This window comes from Salvelinus alpinus, chromosome 10 (genome assembly GCF_045679555.1).
Source record: "Salvelinus alpinus chromosome 10, SLU_Salpinus.1, whole genome shotgun sequence".
Taxonomy (NCBI): Eukaryota; Metazoa; Chordata; class Actinopteri; order Salmoniformes; family Salmonidae; genus Salvelinus; species Salvelinus alpinus.
The window spans coordinates 12,210,090-12,226,103 of NC_092095.1; the positions used below are offsets into that span (position 1 = coordinate 12,210,090).

General features: G+C 40.6%; 1 long non-coding RNA gene across 1 annotated transcript in view; it reads right to left on the reverse strand.

Annotated features, from left to right (window-relative positions):
• Nucleotides 1-2,773: 2,773 nt before the first annotated feature.
• LOC139531510 (uncharacterized) overlaps nt 2,774-16,014 on the reverse strand; it is a 33,172-nt gene continuing 19,931 nt past the window's right edge. The window contains exons 2-4 of the long non-coding RNA XR_011666371.1: nt 4,206-4,331; nt 3,946-4,066; nt 2,774-3,354 (exon numbers count right to left, since the gene is read on the reverse strand). This is a non-coding gene — a long non-coding RNA (uncharacterized lncRNA). The remainder of the gene's footprint in view (nt 3,355-3,945; nt 4,067-4,205; nt 4,332-16,014) is intronic.

Below are 16,014 nucleotides of genomic sequence, written 5' to 3' on the forward strand. Positions count from 1 at the left end.
ATTGGTCAGGTGTGGAGGCAGCTGTTGGTAGGGCTGAATGTTCCATCGAGCACTGGGATTGGTCAGGTGTGGAGGCAGCTGTTGGTAGGGCTGAATGCTCCATCGAGCACTGGGATTGGTCAGGTGTGGGGGCAGCTGTTGGTAGGGCTGAATGCTCCATCGAGCACTGGGATTGGTCAGGTGTGGAGGCAGCTGTTGGTAGGGCTGAATGCTCCAATGAGCACTGGGATTGGTCAGGTGTGGAGGCAGCTGTTGGTAGGGCTGAATGCTCCAATGAGCACTGGGATTGGTCAGGTGTGGAGGCAACTGTTGGTAGGGCTGAATGCTCCATCGAGCACTGGGATTGGTCAGGTGTGGAGGCAGCTGTTGGTAGGACTGAATGCTCCATCGAGCACTGGGATTGGTCAGGTGTGGAGGCAGCTGTTGGTAGGGCTGAATGCTCCATCGAGCACTGGGATTGGTCAGGTGTGGAGGCAGCTGTTGGTAGGGCTGAATGCTCCATCGAGCACTGGGATTGGTCAGGTGTGGAGGCAGCTGTTGGTAGGGCTGAATGCTCCAATGAGCACTGGGATTGGTCAGGTGTGGAGGTAGCTGTTGGTAGGGCTGAATGCTCCATCGAGCACTGGGATTGGTCAGGTGTGGAGGCAGCTGTTGGTAGGGCTGAATGCTCCAATGAGCACTGGGATTGGTCAGGTGTGGAGGCAACTGTTGGTAGGGCTGAATGCTCCAATGAGCACTGGGATTGGTCAGGTGTGGAGGTAGCTGTTGGTAGGGCTGAATGCTCCATCGAGCACTGGGATTGGTCAGGTGTGGAGGCAGCTGTTGGTAGGGCTGAATGCTCCAATGAGCACTGGGATTGGTCAGGTGTGGAGGTAGCTGTTGGTAGGGCTGAATGCTCCATCGAGCACTGGGATTGGTCAGGTGTGGAGGCAACTGTTGGTAGAGCTGAATGCTCCATCGAGCACTGGGATTGGTCAGGTGTGGAGGCAGCTGTTGGTAGGGCTGAATGCTCCAATGAGCACTGGGATTGTTCAGGTGTGGAGGCAGCTGTTGGTAGGGCTGAATGCTCCAATGAGCTCTGGGATTGGTCAGGTGTGGAGGCAGCTGTTGGTAGGGCTGAATGCTCCATCGAGCACTGGGATTGGTCAGGTGTGGAGGCAGCTGTTGGTAGGGCTGAATGCTCGGGGTTGACCAGGGATATGCTGGCGCTGAACAGTGAGAAACACTCTCAGATGTCACTATTAAAACCAACTGTCTCCTCCTCGCAGCCAGCTCTCTGTGAGAAAATAATCTTCTGTTTCAAGTATTTTCCCAAGCATGGGATGCAACTCAATATTTAATCTCTAATCGTTTCTCACTGCCAAGATAAATAAGCAGAGGCGGGACCACGTCACTATTATTCGAGTCACAAGCAGGTCTCAAGTAAAAAGGTCCAAGTCTTAAGTCGAGTCCCAAGTAGAACGGGTCGAGTCTCGAGTCAAGTCCATGCCGTGCATTCTAGTCGAGTCACAAGTTTTCTTTCATATCCAGTCTCAAGCCAAGTATTTTTTGTTGTTTTAGCTATACAGGCAATGCCTTGTTCAACTGTTGGGGTAGGTTCCTTGTCAATCATTTGCTTATTGGTGAAATCAGCAATCAGACAATATATTTAAGTAAATCAATCAAAAACCTTTATTAATGCAATTTTAGACAGAAGTTGACAACGGGAACATAGCACGCATGTTTCCCAGTAAGTTCTGCAACATAAAAAAGGTTAAAGTTGCTTTAATATGCTTGCAGTCAACCCCTAGTGATGTAACTGCCTACGTCAACACCTTCTTCTCATGAGACCAAGCCCATGCATATCCAGTTATACAAACTTGCAGGAGAGACAATAGTTCAAGTGTTTTCTAAGGGCTCAGCAGTCATTTTCCACTCCCCAAGTTGCTTTATAGTGGTATGTCTGACTTGTCTCTTATCTCTTTCACTCCCCTGCAGGGTTCTGTGTCTATGAATCTCTTTTAGCCGTGAGGCGCTTACTCACAGACACCCTGTTTTGTCTGCAATAACTCTCAGACCATTTCTTATAAGAAGCAGAGACTAGAAAAGAACTGTAGAACAATATTAAACCTTATAATGCATATATATACTGTATCCCAGGACAAATTAGCTAGCAACAGCAAGCTAAATGTCCATGAATGTTTCATGTGTTTCGACCTGTCCCTAAATTAATATAGTTGGTTCAGAGATTATTTTGATATTTCAACCTGCGTATCTGGATTGCGTCTGATGTGGGTGTACAAAATCAACATGCGCACGATGGCACACGCGTGCGTACGCACGTGCCCCGTCTAGACAAGTGCCCGGTTTAGACAAGGGCCCCGTCTAGACAAGTGCCCGGTTTAGACAAGGGCCCGGTTTAGACAAGGGCCCGGTCTAGACAAGTGCCCGGTTTAGACAAGGGCCCGGTTTAGACAAGGGCCCGGTTTAGACAAGGGCCCGGTTTAGACAAGTGCCCGGTCTAGAGAAGTGCCCGGTCTAGACAAGTGCCCGATCTAGACAAGTGCCCGGTCTAGAGAAGTGCCCGGTCTAGACAAGGGCCCGATCTAGACAAGTGCCCGGTCTAGACAAGGGCCCGGTTTAGACAAGGGCCCGATCTAGACAAGTGCCCGGTCTAGACAAGTGCCCGGTTTAGACAAGTGCCCGGTCTAGACAAGGGCCCGATCTAGACAAGTGCCCGGTCTAGACAAGGGCCCGATCTAGACAAGGGCCCGGTCTAGACAAGGGCCCGATCTAGACAAGTGCCCGGTCTAGACAAGTGCCCGGTCTAGACAAGGGCCCGGTCTAGAGAAGTGCCCGGTCTAGACAAGTGCCCGGTCTAGACAAGGGCCCGGTCTAGACAAGTGCCCGGTCTAGACAAGTGCCCGGTCTAGACAAGTGCCCGGTCTAGACAAGGTCCCGGTCTAGACAAATGCGATACTGTCTCTGGCTGCATGGAGAGTAATCCACAGAGACCGTGCCACAAAATGCGTGGCAAAACGTTACAAAACCTGGCAGGATAATTTCAAGTCACCAGTCTCAAGTCAAAGTTGAGTCCCGAGACTTGAGGGTCCATTATTTTATTTTATATCAAGTCTGAAGTTAGTTTATTTTATATCAAGTCTCAAGTCATCCAATTTGTAACAGTCTTAGCTGGTTGGTTGAGGTTCGGTTGGAGTCAGAGGTGGTTCATGCATAACTGCTGGGGTAGAGCATGGTTGGGTTGAATTTGAGGTTAGGTTGAGACCCGATCAGTCCTAGCTCCGTGGGTAGAACATGGCGTACTTGGAGGTTCTGAAGCCTAGCAGGCCCCTGACAATCCACAGGAGAGTTCTGCTGTTCAATAGAAAAAACACAAACAACAATTTCACATAATAACAGGAAATAGGAAGAACTCCACTCATTCACAACTGCACGTGTTATGATGAATTACCATATTACAGGATTTCCACAAATATAGCCAGAGAAATAGAGAACGCTGGGCAGAGCCACACAGGAAATACACACAGTGAAGAGAAACTGTGATTGTAGCTGGCAGGCTGAGACAGTGAGAGACAGGTTGAAAGTTTCTCTCATGAAATAAATCACGTCCTCTACTCTACCCAACTGCTGTTTCTACAGGAACCGCAGATGAAAATTCAAAGCAGACTTTTGGCCCAGTGTTGAGGACAAGAGCACAGAGAGGAGAAACAATGGTAAAATGAATCCACTGACTGGGAATGAGACAATCATAAGACAGAGAGGAGGTCTGGAAGAGTTTAAATTCTGGTCTTGCCACCAAGCCTTGCTTTATCAATTAGGATGTTCACCAGGGAAATAGTTTCCATGTGAGGTGATGATAGAATGATGATGGTGATTTGTGTTCCTTCTGTTGCTAGTGCTGCCTGGTGTGTGTGTGTGTGTGTGTGTGTGTGTGTGTGTGTGTACCTGCAGTGGTCCTAGTATGGAGTTGGTGTACATGAAGAAGAGTCATAGGTAACTCAGGACGTTAGGATGGGGTGGAAGGCATCCTTATTCTTCCTCGCTCTGTGTCCTCCACGTTCTTAAACTGGCAGAGGAGATCACGTTAATACACACACACGCACACATACTGTACACACACACGCACGCACGCACACACACACACATAGAAACACACACACATACTGTACACACACACACACACACACAGAAACACACACACATACCTTGCTGTGGGACACTATCTTGAGGGCGAAGGTGGACAGGTAGAGGGAGTTCATGACGAAGCTCAGCTGATTCCTCATCCAGGAAGTCCTCGTACCATAGACGCTTCACGTCCGACCACACCATACCTAGAGGTTCAGGAAGGAATTTAGTGTCACCAAACAGAGTATAGGGAAAGTACCATGGAGTCTTCACGTCCGGGAGGGCAGGAAGTAACAACCACCATACAGAGACATGAACAGAGGAACGGGAAAGGAATTTTGTGTTCACCCCCGGAATGTTCTAATTTCTGACATTTCACAATGACTTCAAGATTGAACACGGAACGTAAATTATCCCACAGAGAGGCTCCTGGGAAAAATGATAAGTCTGAAAAACAGAAACTACAGGATTTATGTGTGGAATCCAGTTAGTTTGGAAAACCAGTTAGTTTCAACCTCATCTCGTTCTGGTTGTACTTGATGGCTAGTTTGAGTCGGCTGAGGTTCATGCGTTCCTCCATCAGGCCTCTCTTGTCCACCGTGACTTCGTTGGCCGTGTGGTTGAGGATCACCTCCAGCTCCCTGGAGTTACTTGCCTGGGCCAGGAGGTCCTTAGCAAACATCTTACACTGCTTAGCTAGCTCCTCATAGTCATTCCTGGAACCATGGAGAAGAGAGGGGAGGAGAGGAGTGTAAAGGAGAGGGGGAAGATGAGAGGAGAAGAAAGGAAAGGGGGAAGAGGAGATGAGCGTAAAGGAGAGGGGGAAGATGAGAGGAGAGGAAAGGGGGAAGAGGAGTGGAGAGGTGTCGTGGTAATTTCCTGTATTACTAAATGATGAGAGTTTACAAACCACACACAAGTCAGAGTTATATTTTAAAGTCCATCTTTAATTATATGAGCTTCACCAAAGCCCTTTGACTCTCAGATCAATTCAGTGTTTATAAATGAATTCTCTGAGAGTGCTTACAAAACAATTCTTAGTATATTTTATAGCTAAGATACACCCCTCTCAACTCACATGACGAACCACAGATCTTAGGAACTTCACAAAGAAAGACTTTTACTTGAGAGAGGAGTATCCCATAGCCAGATAGCATTAGCTATAAATTATCTTTCAGTTTGGTCTCTTAGACTAGGTTCTACTTCTCGTTCTTGGTACTTCATATTATCAAAACATTACCTCATCCAATGGCATATATCAATTGTCAATTCTAGATACTCCCATCTCAAATACACCCCCTCTTCTCCCCACTCCTGGAGAAGCTCACTAAGGGGAGTGAACCTCTAGGTCATATACTATGAAAGATAAGTTCAACATCAGAGGGGTGGTATAATGGTTCCAGACACTGCCATACTCCTCCCCCCCAATGGGAAAAGGAGGGTATGACTGGCATACAGACATAGTGGAGCCCTTCACATGGTTTCACAGATATATTCACATATGCAAGACAATGTTCAAACCTGACTTCTCCCTTTCTGATATTCTGCCTATTACCAGACATGTAAAAGACAAGCCTGACCTCGCCCCTCTCTGGGCCCCAAGTGACTTTTCCCTAGAGGAGATAGGAAAATGCAACCGCCAACAGTATAGTCTAAAAGAAGACATTCTAATGACAAGTATAAAATAAATAAAACATCTTATTTATCTATGTTACCTAACTAATTCTGATTCAGCTATGACAGGGGGGAGTGGAAAGGAGAGAAGGAATAGGAGAGGAGAGGAGAGGAGAGGAGAGGAGAGGAGAGGAGAGGAGAGGAGAGGAGAGGAGAGGAGATAGAAGGTGTTAGAAGGTGTTGTTGGTAAACTAGTAGGTGTTAGAAGGTGTTGTTAGTAAACTAGTAGGTGTTAGAAGGTGTTGTTAGTAAACTAGTAGGTGTTAGAAGGTGTTGTTAGTAAACTAGTAGGTGTTAGAAGGTGTTGTTAGTAAACTAGTAGGTGTTAGAAGGTGTTGTTAGTTAACTAGTAGGTGTTAGAAGGTGTTAGTAAACTAGTAGGTGTTAGAAGGTGTTGTTAGTAAACTAGTAGGTGTTAGAAGGTGTTGTTGGTAAACTAGTAGGTGTTAGAAGGTGGTGTTAGTAAACTAGTAGGTGTTAGAAGGTGTTGTTAGTAAACTAGTAGGTGTTAGAAGGTGTTGTTAGTAAACTAGTAGGTGTTAGAAGGTGTTAGTAGTAAACTAGTAGGTGTTAGAAGGTGTTGTTAGTAAACTAGTAGGTGTTAGAAGGTGGTGTTAGTAAACTAGTAGGTGTTAGAAGGTGTTGTTAGTAAACTAGTAGGTGTTAGAAGGTGTTGTTAGTTAACTAGTAGGTGTTAGAAGGTGTAGTTAGTAAACTAGTAGGTGTTAGAAGGTGTTGTTAGTAAACTAGTAGGTGTTAGAAGGTGTTGTTAGTAAACTAGTAGGTGTTAGAAGGTGTTAGTAAACTAGTAGGTGTTAGAAGGTGTTGTTAGTAAACTAGTAGGTGTTAGAAGGTGTTGTTAGTAAACTAGTAGGTGTTAGAAGGTGTTGTTAGTAAACTAGTAGGTGTTAGAAGGTGTTGTTAGTAAACTAGTAGGTGTTAGAAGGTGTTAGTAGTAAACTAGTAGGTGTTAGAAGGTGTTAGTAGTAAACTAGTAGGTGTTAGAAGGTGTTGTTAGTAAACTAGTAGGTGTTAGAAGGTGTTGTTAGTAAACTAGTAGGTGTTAGAAGGTGTTGTTAGTAAACTAGTAGGTGTTAGAAGGTGTTGTTAGTAAACTAGTAGGTGTTAGAAGGTGTTAGTAGTAAACTAGTAGGTGTTAGAAGGTGTTGTTAGTAAACTAGTAGGTGTTAGAAGGTGTTGTTAGTAAACTAGTAGGTGTTAGAAGGTGTTAGTAGTAAACTAGTAGGTGTTAGAAGGTGTTGTTAGTAAACTAGTAGGTGTTAGAAGGTGTTGTTAGTAAACTAGTAGGTGTTAGAAGGTGTTAGTAAACTAGTAGGTGTTAGAAGGTGTTGTTAGTAAACTAGTAGGTGTTAGAAGGTGTTGTTAGTAAACTAGTAGGTGTTAGAAGGTGTTAGTAAACTAGTAGGTGTTAGAAGGTGTTGTTAGTAAACTAGTAGGTGTTAGAAGGTGTTAGTAAACTAGTAGGTGTTAGAAGGTGTTGTTAGTAAACTAGTACATTTACATTTACATTTAAGTCATTTAGCAGACGCTCTTATCCAGAGCGACTTACAGGTGTTAGAAGGTGTTGTTAGTAAACTAGTAGGTGTTAGAAGGTGTTGTTAGTAAACTAGTAGGTGTTAGAAGGTGTTGTTAGTAAACTAGTAGGTGTTAGAAGGTGTTGTTAGTAAACTAGTAGGTGTTAGAAGGTGTTGTTAGTAAACTAGTAGGTGTTAGAAGGTGTTGTTAGTAAACTAGTAGGTGTTAGAAGGTGTTGTTAGTAAACTAGTAGGTGTTAGAAGGTGTTAGTAGTAAACTAGTAGGTGTTAGAAGGTGTTGTTAGTAAACTAGTAGGTGTTAGAAGGTGTTGTTAGTAAACTAGTAGGTGTTAGAAGGTGTTAGTAGTAAACTAGTAGGTGTTAGAAGGTGTTGTTAGTAAACTAGTAGGTGTTAGAAGGTGTTGTTAGTAAACTAGTAGGTGTTAGAAGGTGTTGTTAGTAAACTAGTAGGTGTTAGAAGGTGTTGTTAGTAAACTAGTAGGTGTTAGAAGGTGTTAGTAGTAAACTAGTAGGTGTTAGAAGGTGTTGTTAGTAAACTAGTAGGTGTTAGAAGGTGTTGTTAGTAAACTAGTAGGTGTTAGAAGGTGTTAGTAGTAAACTAGTAGGTGTTAGAAGGTGTTGTTAGTAAACTAGTAGGTGTTAGAAGGTGTTGTTAGTAAACTAGTAGGTGTTAGAAGGTGTTAGTAAACTAGTAGGTGTTAGAAGGTGTTGTTAGTAAACTAGTAGGTGTTAGAAGGTGTTGTTAGTAAACTAGTAGGTGTTAGAAGGTGTTAGTAAACTAGTAGGTGTTAGAAGGTGTTGTTAGTAAACTAGTAGGTGTTAGAAGGTGTTAGTAAACTAGTAGGTGTTAGAAGGTGTTGTTAGTAAACTAGTACATTTACATTTACATTTAAGTCATTTAGCAGACGCTCTTATCCAGAGCGACTTACAGGTGTTAGAAGGTGTTGTTAGTAAACTAGTAGGTGTTAGAAGGTGTTGTTAGTAAACTAGTAGGTGTTAGAAGGTGTTGTTAGTAAACTAGTAGGTGTTAGAAGGTGTTGTTAGTAAACTAGTAGGTGTTAGAAGGTGTTGTTAGTAAACTAGTAGGTGTTAGAAGGTGTTGTTAGTAAACTAGTAGGTGTTAGAAGGTGTTAGTAAACTAGTAGGTGTTAGAAGGTGTTAGTAAACTAGTAGGTGTTAGAAGGTGTTGTTAGTAAACTAGTAGGTGTTAGAAGGTGTTGTTAGTAAACTAGTACGTGTTAGAAGGTGTTGTTAGTAAACTAGTAGGTGTTAGAAGGTGTTGTTAGTAAACTAGTAGGTGTTAGAAGGTGTTAGTAAACTAGTAGGTGTTAGAAGGTGTTGTTAGTAAACTAGTAGGTGTTAGAAGGTGTAGTTAGTAAACTAGTAGGTGTTAGAAGGTGTTGTTAGTAAACTAGTAGGTGTTAGAAGGTGTTGTTAGTAAACTAGTAGGTGTTAGAAGGTGTTAGTAAACTAGTAGGTGTTAGAAGGTGTTGTTAGTAAACTAGTAGGTGTTAGAAGGTGTTGTTAGTAAACTAGTAGGTGTTAGAAGGTGTTGTTAGTAAACTAGTAGGTGTTAGAAGGTGTTGTTAGTAAACTAGTAGGTGTTAGAAGGTGTTGTTAGTTAACTAGTAGGTGTTAGAAGGTGTTGTTAGTAAACTAGTAGGTGTTAGAAGGTGTTGTTAGTAAACTAGTAGGTGTTAGAAGGTGTTGTTAGTAAACTAGTAGGTGTTAGAAGGTGTTAGTAGTAAACTAGTAGGTGTTAGAAGGTGTTGTTAGTAAACTAGTAGGTGTTAGAAGGTGTTGTTAGTAAACTAGTAGGTGTTAGAAGGTGTTGTTAGTAAACTAGTAGGTGTTAGAAGGTGTTAGTAGTAAACTAGTAGGTGTTAGAAGGTGTTGTTAGTAAACTAGTAGGTGTTAGAAGGTGTTGTTAGTAAACTAGTAGGTGTTAGAAGGTGTTAGTAGTAAACTAGTAGGTGTTAGAAGGTGTTGTTAGTAAACTAGTAGGTGTTAGAAGGTGTTGTTAGTAAACTAGTAGGTGTTAGAAGGTGTTAGTAAACTAGTAGGTGTTAGAAGGTGTTGTTAGTAAACTAGTAGGTGTTAGAAGGTGTTGTTAGTAAACTAGTAGGTGTTAGAAGGTGTTAGTAAACTAGTAGGTGTTAGAAGGTGTTGTTAGTAAACTAGTAGGTGTTAGAAGGTGTTAGTAAACTAGTAGGTGTTAGAAGGTGTTGTTAGTAAACTAGTACATTTACATTTACATTTAAGTCATTTAGCAGACGCTCTTATCCAGAGCGACTTACAGGTGTTAGAAGGTGTTGTTAGTAAACTAGTAGGTGTTAGAAGGTGTTGTTAGTAAACTAGTAGGTGTTAGAAGGTGTTGTTAGTAAACTAGTAGGTGTTAGAAGGTGTTGTTAGTAAACTAGTAGGTGTTAGAAGGTGTTGTTAGTAAACTAGTAGGTGTTAGAAGGTGTTGTTAGTAAACTAGTAGGTGTTAGAAGGTGTTAGTAAACTAGTAGGTGTTAGAAGGTGTTAGTAAACTAGTAGGTGTTAGAAGGTGTTGTTAGTAAACTAGTAGGTGTTAGAAGGTGTTGTTAGTAAACTAGTACGTGTTAGAAGGTGTTGTTAGTAAACTAGTAGGTGTTAGAAGGTGTTGTTAGTAAACTAGTAGGTGTTAGAAGGTGTTAGTAAACTAGTAGGTGTTAGAAGGTGTTGTTAGTAAACTAGTAGGTGTTAGAAGGTGTAGTTAGTAAACTAGTAGGTGTTAGAAGGTGTTGTTAGTAAACTAGTAGGTGTTAGAAGGTGTTGTTAGTAAACTAGTAGGTGTTAGAAGGTGTTAGTAAACTAGTAGGTGTTAGAAGGTGTTGTTAGTAAACTAGTAGGTGTTAGAAGGTGTTGTTAGTAAACTAGTAGGTGTTAGAAGGTGTTGTTAGTAAACTAGTACGTGTTAGAAGGTGTTGTTAGTAAACTAGTAGGTGTTAGAAGGTGTTGTTAGTAAACTAGTAGGTGTTAGAAGGTGTTGTTGGTAAACTAGTAGGTGTTAGAAGGTGTTGTTAGTAAACTAGTAGGTGTTAGAAGGTGTTGTTAGTAAACTAGTAGGTGTTAGAAGGTGTTAGTAAACTAGTAGGTGTTAGAAGGTGTTAGTAAACTAGTAGGTGTTAGAAGGTGTTGTTAGTAAACTAGTTGGTGTTAGAATGTGTTGTTAGTAAACTAGTAGGTGTTAGAAGGTGTTAGTAAACTAGTAGGTGTTAGAATGTGTTGTTAGTAAACTAGTAGGTGTTAGAAGGTGTTGTTAGTAAACTAGTAGGTGTTAGAAGGTGTTAGTAAACTAGTAGGTGTTAGAAGGTGTTGTTAGTAAACTAGTAGGTGTTAGAAGGTGTTGTTGGTTAACTAGTAGGTGTTAGAAGGTGTTGTTAGTAAACTAGTAGGTGTTAGAAGGTGTTGTTGGTAAACTAGTAGGTGTTAGAAGGTGTTAGTAAACTAGTAGGTGTTAGAAGGTGTTGTTAGTAAACTAGTGGGTGTTAGAAGGTGTTGTTAGTAAACTAGTAGGTGTTAGAAGGTGTTGTTAGTAAACTAGTAGGTGTTAGAAGGTGTTGTTAGTAAACTAGTAGGTGTTAGAAGGTGTTGTTAGTAAACCAGTAGGTGTTAGAAGGTGTTGTTAGTAAACTAGTAGGTGTTAGAAGGTGTTGTTAGTAAACTAGTAGGTGTTAGAAGGTGTTGTTAGTAAACTAGTAGGTGTTAGAAGGTGTTAGTAAACTAGTAGGTGTTAGAAGGTGTTGTTAGTAAACTAGTAGGTGTTAGATGGTGTTAGTAGTAAACTAGTAGGTGTTAGACGGTGTTGTTAGTAAACTAGTAGGTGTTAGAAGGTGTTGTTAGTAAACTAGTAGGTGTTAGAAGGTGTTAGTAAACTAGTAGGTGTTAGAAGGTGTTGTTAGTAAACTAGTAGGTGTTAGAAGGTGTTGTTAGTAAACTAGTAGGTGTTAGAAGGTGTTAGTAAACTAGTAGGTGTTAGAAGGTGTTGTTAGTAAACTAGTAGGTGTTAGAAGGTGTTGTTAGTAAACTAGTAGGTGTTAGAAGGTGTTAGTAAACTAGTAGGTGTTAGAAGGTGTTGTTAGTAAACTAGTAGGTGTTAGAAGGTGTTAGTAAACTAGTAGGTGTTAGAAGGTGTTGTTAGTAAACTAGTAGGTGTTAGAAGGTGTTGTTAGTAAACTAGTAGGTGTTAGAAGGTGTTGTTAGTAAACTAGTAGGTGTTAGAAGGTGTTGTTAGTAAACTAGTAGGTGTTAGAAGGTGTTAGTAGTAAACTAGTAGGTGTTAGAAGGTGTTGTTAGTAAACTAGTAGGTGTTAGAAGGTGTTGTTAGTAAACTAGTAGGTGTTAGAAGGTGTTAGTAAACTAGTAGGTGTTAGAAGGTGTTAGTAAACTAGTAGGTGTTAGAAGGTGTTGTTAGTAAACTAGTAGGTGTTAGAAGGTGTTGTTAGTAAACTAGTAGGTGTTAGAAGGTGTTGTTGGTAAACTAGTACGTGTTAGAAGGTGTTGTTAGTAAACTAGTAGGTGTTAGAAGGTGTTGTTAGTAAACTAGTAGGTGTTAGAAGGTGTTGTTAGTAAACTAGTAGGTGTTAGAAGGTGTTGTTAGTAAACTAGTAGGTGTTAGAAGGTGTTGTTAGTAAACTAGTAGGTGTTAGAAGGTGTTGTTAGTAAACTAGTAGGTGTTAGAAGGTGTTGTTAGTAAACTAGTAGGTGTTAGAAGGTGTTGTTAGTAAACTAGTAGGTGTTAGAAGGTGTTGTTAGTAAACTAGTAGGTGTTAGAAGGTGTTAGTAAACTAGTAGGTGTTAGAAGGTGTTGTTAGTAAACTAGTAGGTGTTAGAAGGTGTTGTTAGTAAACTAGTAGGTGTTAGAAGGTGTTGTTAGTAAACTAGTACGTGTTAGAAGGTGTTGTTAGTAAACTAGTAGGTGTTAGAAGGTGTTGTTAGTAAACTAGTAGGTGTTAGAAGGTGTTGTTGGTAAACTAGTAGGTGTTAGAAGGTGTTGTTAGTAAACTAGTAGGTGTTAGAAGGTGTTGTTAGTAAACTAGTAGGTGTTAGAAGGTGTTAGTAAACTAGTAGGTGTTAGAAGGTGTTAGTAAACTAGTAGGTGTTAGAAGGTGTTGTTAGTAAACTAGTAGGTGTTAGAAGGTGTTGTTAGTAAACTAGTAGGTGTTAGAAGGTGTTGTTAGTAAACTAGTAGGTGTTAGAAGGTGTTAGTAAACTAGTAGGTGTTAGAAGGTGTTGTTAGTAAACTAGTAGGTGTTAGAAGGTGTTGTTAGTAAACTAGTAGGTGTTAGAAGGTGTTGTTAGTAAACTAGTACGTGTTAGAAGGTGTTGTTAGTAAACTAGTAGGTGTTAGAAGGTGTTGTTAGTAAACTAGTAGGTGTTAGAAGGTGTTGTTAGTAAACTAGTAGGTGTTAGAAGGTGTTGTTGGTAAACTAGTAGGTGTTAGAAGGTGTTGTTAGTAAACTAGTAGGTGTTAGAAGGTGTTGTTAGTAAACTAGTAGGTGTTAGAAGGTGTTAGTAAACTAGTAGGTGTTAGAAGGTGTTAGTAAACTAGTAGGTGTTAGAATGTGTTGTTAGTAAACTAGTAGGTGTTAGAAGGTGTTGTTAGTAAACTAGTACGTGTTAGAAGGTGTTGTTAGTAAACTAGTAGGTGTTAGAAGGTGTTGTTAGTAAACTAGTAGGTGTTAGAAGGTGTTGTTAGTAAACTAGTAGGTGTTAGAAGGTGTTAGTAAACTAGTAGGTGTTAGAAGGTGTTGTTAGTAAACTAGTAGGTGTTAGAAGGTGTTGTTAGTTAACTAGTAGGTGTTAGAAGGTGTTGTTAGTAAACTAGTAGGTGTTAGAAGGTGTTGTTAGTAAACTAGTAGGTGTTAGAAGGTGTTGTTAGTAAACTAGTAGGTGTTAGAAGGTGTTAGTAAACTAGTAGGTGTTAGAAGGTGTTGTTAGTAAACTAGTAGGTGTTAGAAGGTGTTGTTAGTAAACTAGTAGGTGTTAGAAGGTGTTGTTAGTAAACTAGTAGGTGTTAGAAGGTGTTGATAGTAAACTAGTAGGTGTTAGAAGGTGTTAGTAAACTAGTAGGTGTTAGAAGGTGTTGTTAGTAAACTAGTAGGTGTTAGAAGGTGTTAGTAAACTAGTAGGTGTTAGAAGGTGTTGTTAGTAAACTAGTAGGTGTTAGAAGGTGTTGTTAGTAAACTAGTAGGTGTTAGAAGGTGTTGTTAGTAAACTAGTAGGTGTTAGAAGGTGTTGATAGTAAACTAGTAGGTGTTAGAAGGTGTTAGTAAACTAGTAGGTGTTAGAAGGTGTTGTTAGTAAACTAGTAGGTGTTAGAAGGTGTTAGTAAACTAGTAGGTGTTAGAAGGTGTTGTTAGTAAACTAGTAGGTGTTAGAAGGTGTTGTTAGTAAACTAGTAGGTGTTAGAAGGTGTTGTTAGTAAACTAGTAGGTGTTAGAAGGTGTTGTTAGTAAACTAGTAGGTGTTAGAAGGTGTTAGTAGTAAACTAGTAGGTGTTAGAAGGTGTTGTTAGTAAACTAGTAGGTGTTAGAAGGTGTTGTTAGTAAACTAGTAGGTGTTAGAAGGTGTTAGTAAACTAGTAGGTGTTAGAAGGTGTTAGTAAACTAGTAGGTGTTAGAAGGTGTTGTTAGTAAACTAGTAGGTGTTAGAAGGTGTTGTTAGTAAACTAGTAGGTGTTAGAAGGTGTTGTTGGTAAACTAGTACGTGTTAGAAGGTGTTGTTAGTAAACTAGTAGGTGTTAGAAGGTGTTGTTAGTAAACTAGTAGGTGTTAGAAGGTGTTGTTAGTAAACTAGTAGGTGTTAGAAGGTGTTGTTAGTAAACTAGTAGGTGTTAGAAGGTGTTGTTAGTAAACTAGTAGGTGTTAGAAGGTGTTGTTAGTAAACTAGTAGGTGTTAGAAGGTGTTGTTAGTAAACTAGTAGGTGTTAGAAGGTGTTGTTAGTAAACTAGTAGGTGTTAGAAGGTGTTAGTAAACTAGTAGGTGTTAGAAGGTGTTGTTAGTAAACTAGTAGGTGTTAGAAGGTGTTGTTAGTAAACTAGTAGGTGTTAGAAGGTGTTGTTAGTAAACTAGTACGTGTTAGAAGGTGTTGTTAGTAAACTAGTAGGTGTTAGAAGGTGTTGTTAGTAAACTAGTAGGTGTTAGAAGGTGTTGTTAGTAAACTAGTAGGTGTTAGAAGGTGTTGTTGGTAAACTAGTAGGTGTTAGAAGGTGTTGTTAGTAAACTAGTAGGTGTTAGAAGGTGTTGTTAGTAAACTAGTAGGTGTTAGAAGGTGTTAGTAAACTAGTAGGTGTTAGAAGGTGTTAGTAAACTAGTAGGTGTTAGAATGTGTTGTTAGTAAACTAGTAGGTGTTAGAAGGTGTTGTTAGTAAACTAGTACGTGTTAGAAGGTGTTGTTAGTAAACTAGTAGGTGTTAGAAGGTGTTGTTAGTAAACTAGTAGGTGTTAGAAGGTGTTGTTAGTAAACTAGTAGGTGTTAGAAGGTGTTAGTAAACTAGTAGGTGTTAGAAGGTGTTGTTAGTTAACTAGTAGGTGTTAGAAGGTGTTGTTAGTAAACTAGTAGGTGTTAGAAGGTGTTGTTAGTAAACTAGTAGGTGTTAGAAGGTGTTGTTAGTAAACTAGTAGGTGTTAGAAGGTGTTAGTAAACTAGTAGGTGTTAGAAGGTGTTGTTAGTAAACTAGTAGGTGTTAGAAGGTGTTGTTGGTAAACTAGTAGGTGTTAGAAGGTGTTAGTAAACTAGTAGGTGTTAGAAGGTGTTAGTAAACTAGTAGGTGTTAGAAGGTGTTGTTAGTAAACTAGTAGGTGTTAGAAGGTGTTGTTAGTAAACTAGTAGGTGTTAGAAGGTGTTAGTAAACTAGTAGGTGTTAGAAGGTGTTGTTGGTAAACTAGTAGGTGTTAGAAGGTGTTAGTAAACTAGTAGGTGTTAGAAGGTGTTGTTAGTAAACTAGTAGGTGTTAGAAGGTGTTAGTAAACTAGTAGGTGTTAGAAGGTGTTGTTAGTAAACTAGTAGGTGTTAGAAGGTGTTAAAGCTGTGCAGTGCTACAAGCCCAGCTTCAGACGCAATCGTTAGGCAAGGGTAATTTCAGTGTAGGAAAGGAAGAAACAGCGTCTGTGCCACCAGTAAGTACAGATAGTAACGTTAGTATAAATCCCCCCGCACAGTCCCCGCAGCCGGACAACTTTCTCATGGCTTCTGGAGGGAAATGCTGTTGGAATGCTCAACCGGTGTCGCTCATTCAGCCGACAGAAACTTTCAACCGGTTCTCCCCATTATGTAGCGAGTCGGAGTCTGAGTCTGAGTTTTCTCTTGTCTCTACTCCTCCCGTTACGGGGTCTGAGACGCCGAAGGCTCCCACCATTAGCTCTGACAAATTGAAAACCCTAGTCATTTTTTTTTTTTTTTTTTTTTTTTTTTTTTTTTTTAATTTTATCCCCTTTTCTCCCCAATTTTCGTGGTATCCAATCGCTAGTAATTACTATCTTGTCTCATCGCTACAACTCCCGTACGGGCTCGGGAGAGACGAAGGTCGAAAGCCATGCGTCCTCCGAAGCACAACCCAACCTAGCCGCACTGCTTCTTAACACAGCGCGCCTCCAACCCGGAAGCCAGCCGCACCAATGTGTCGGAGGA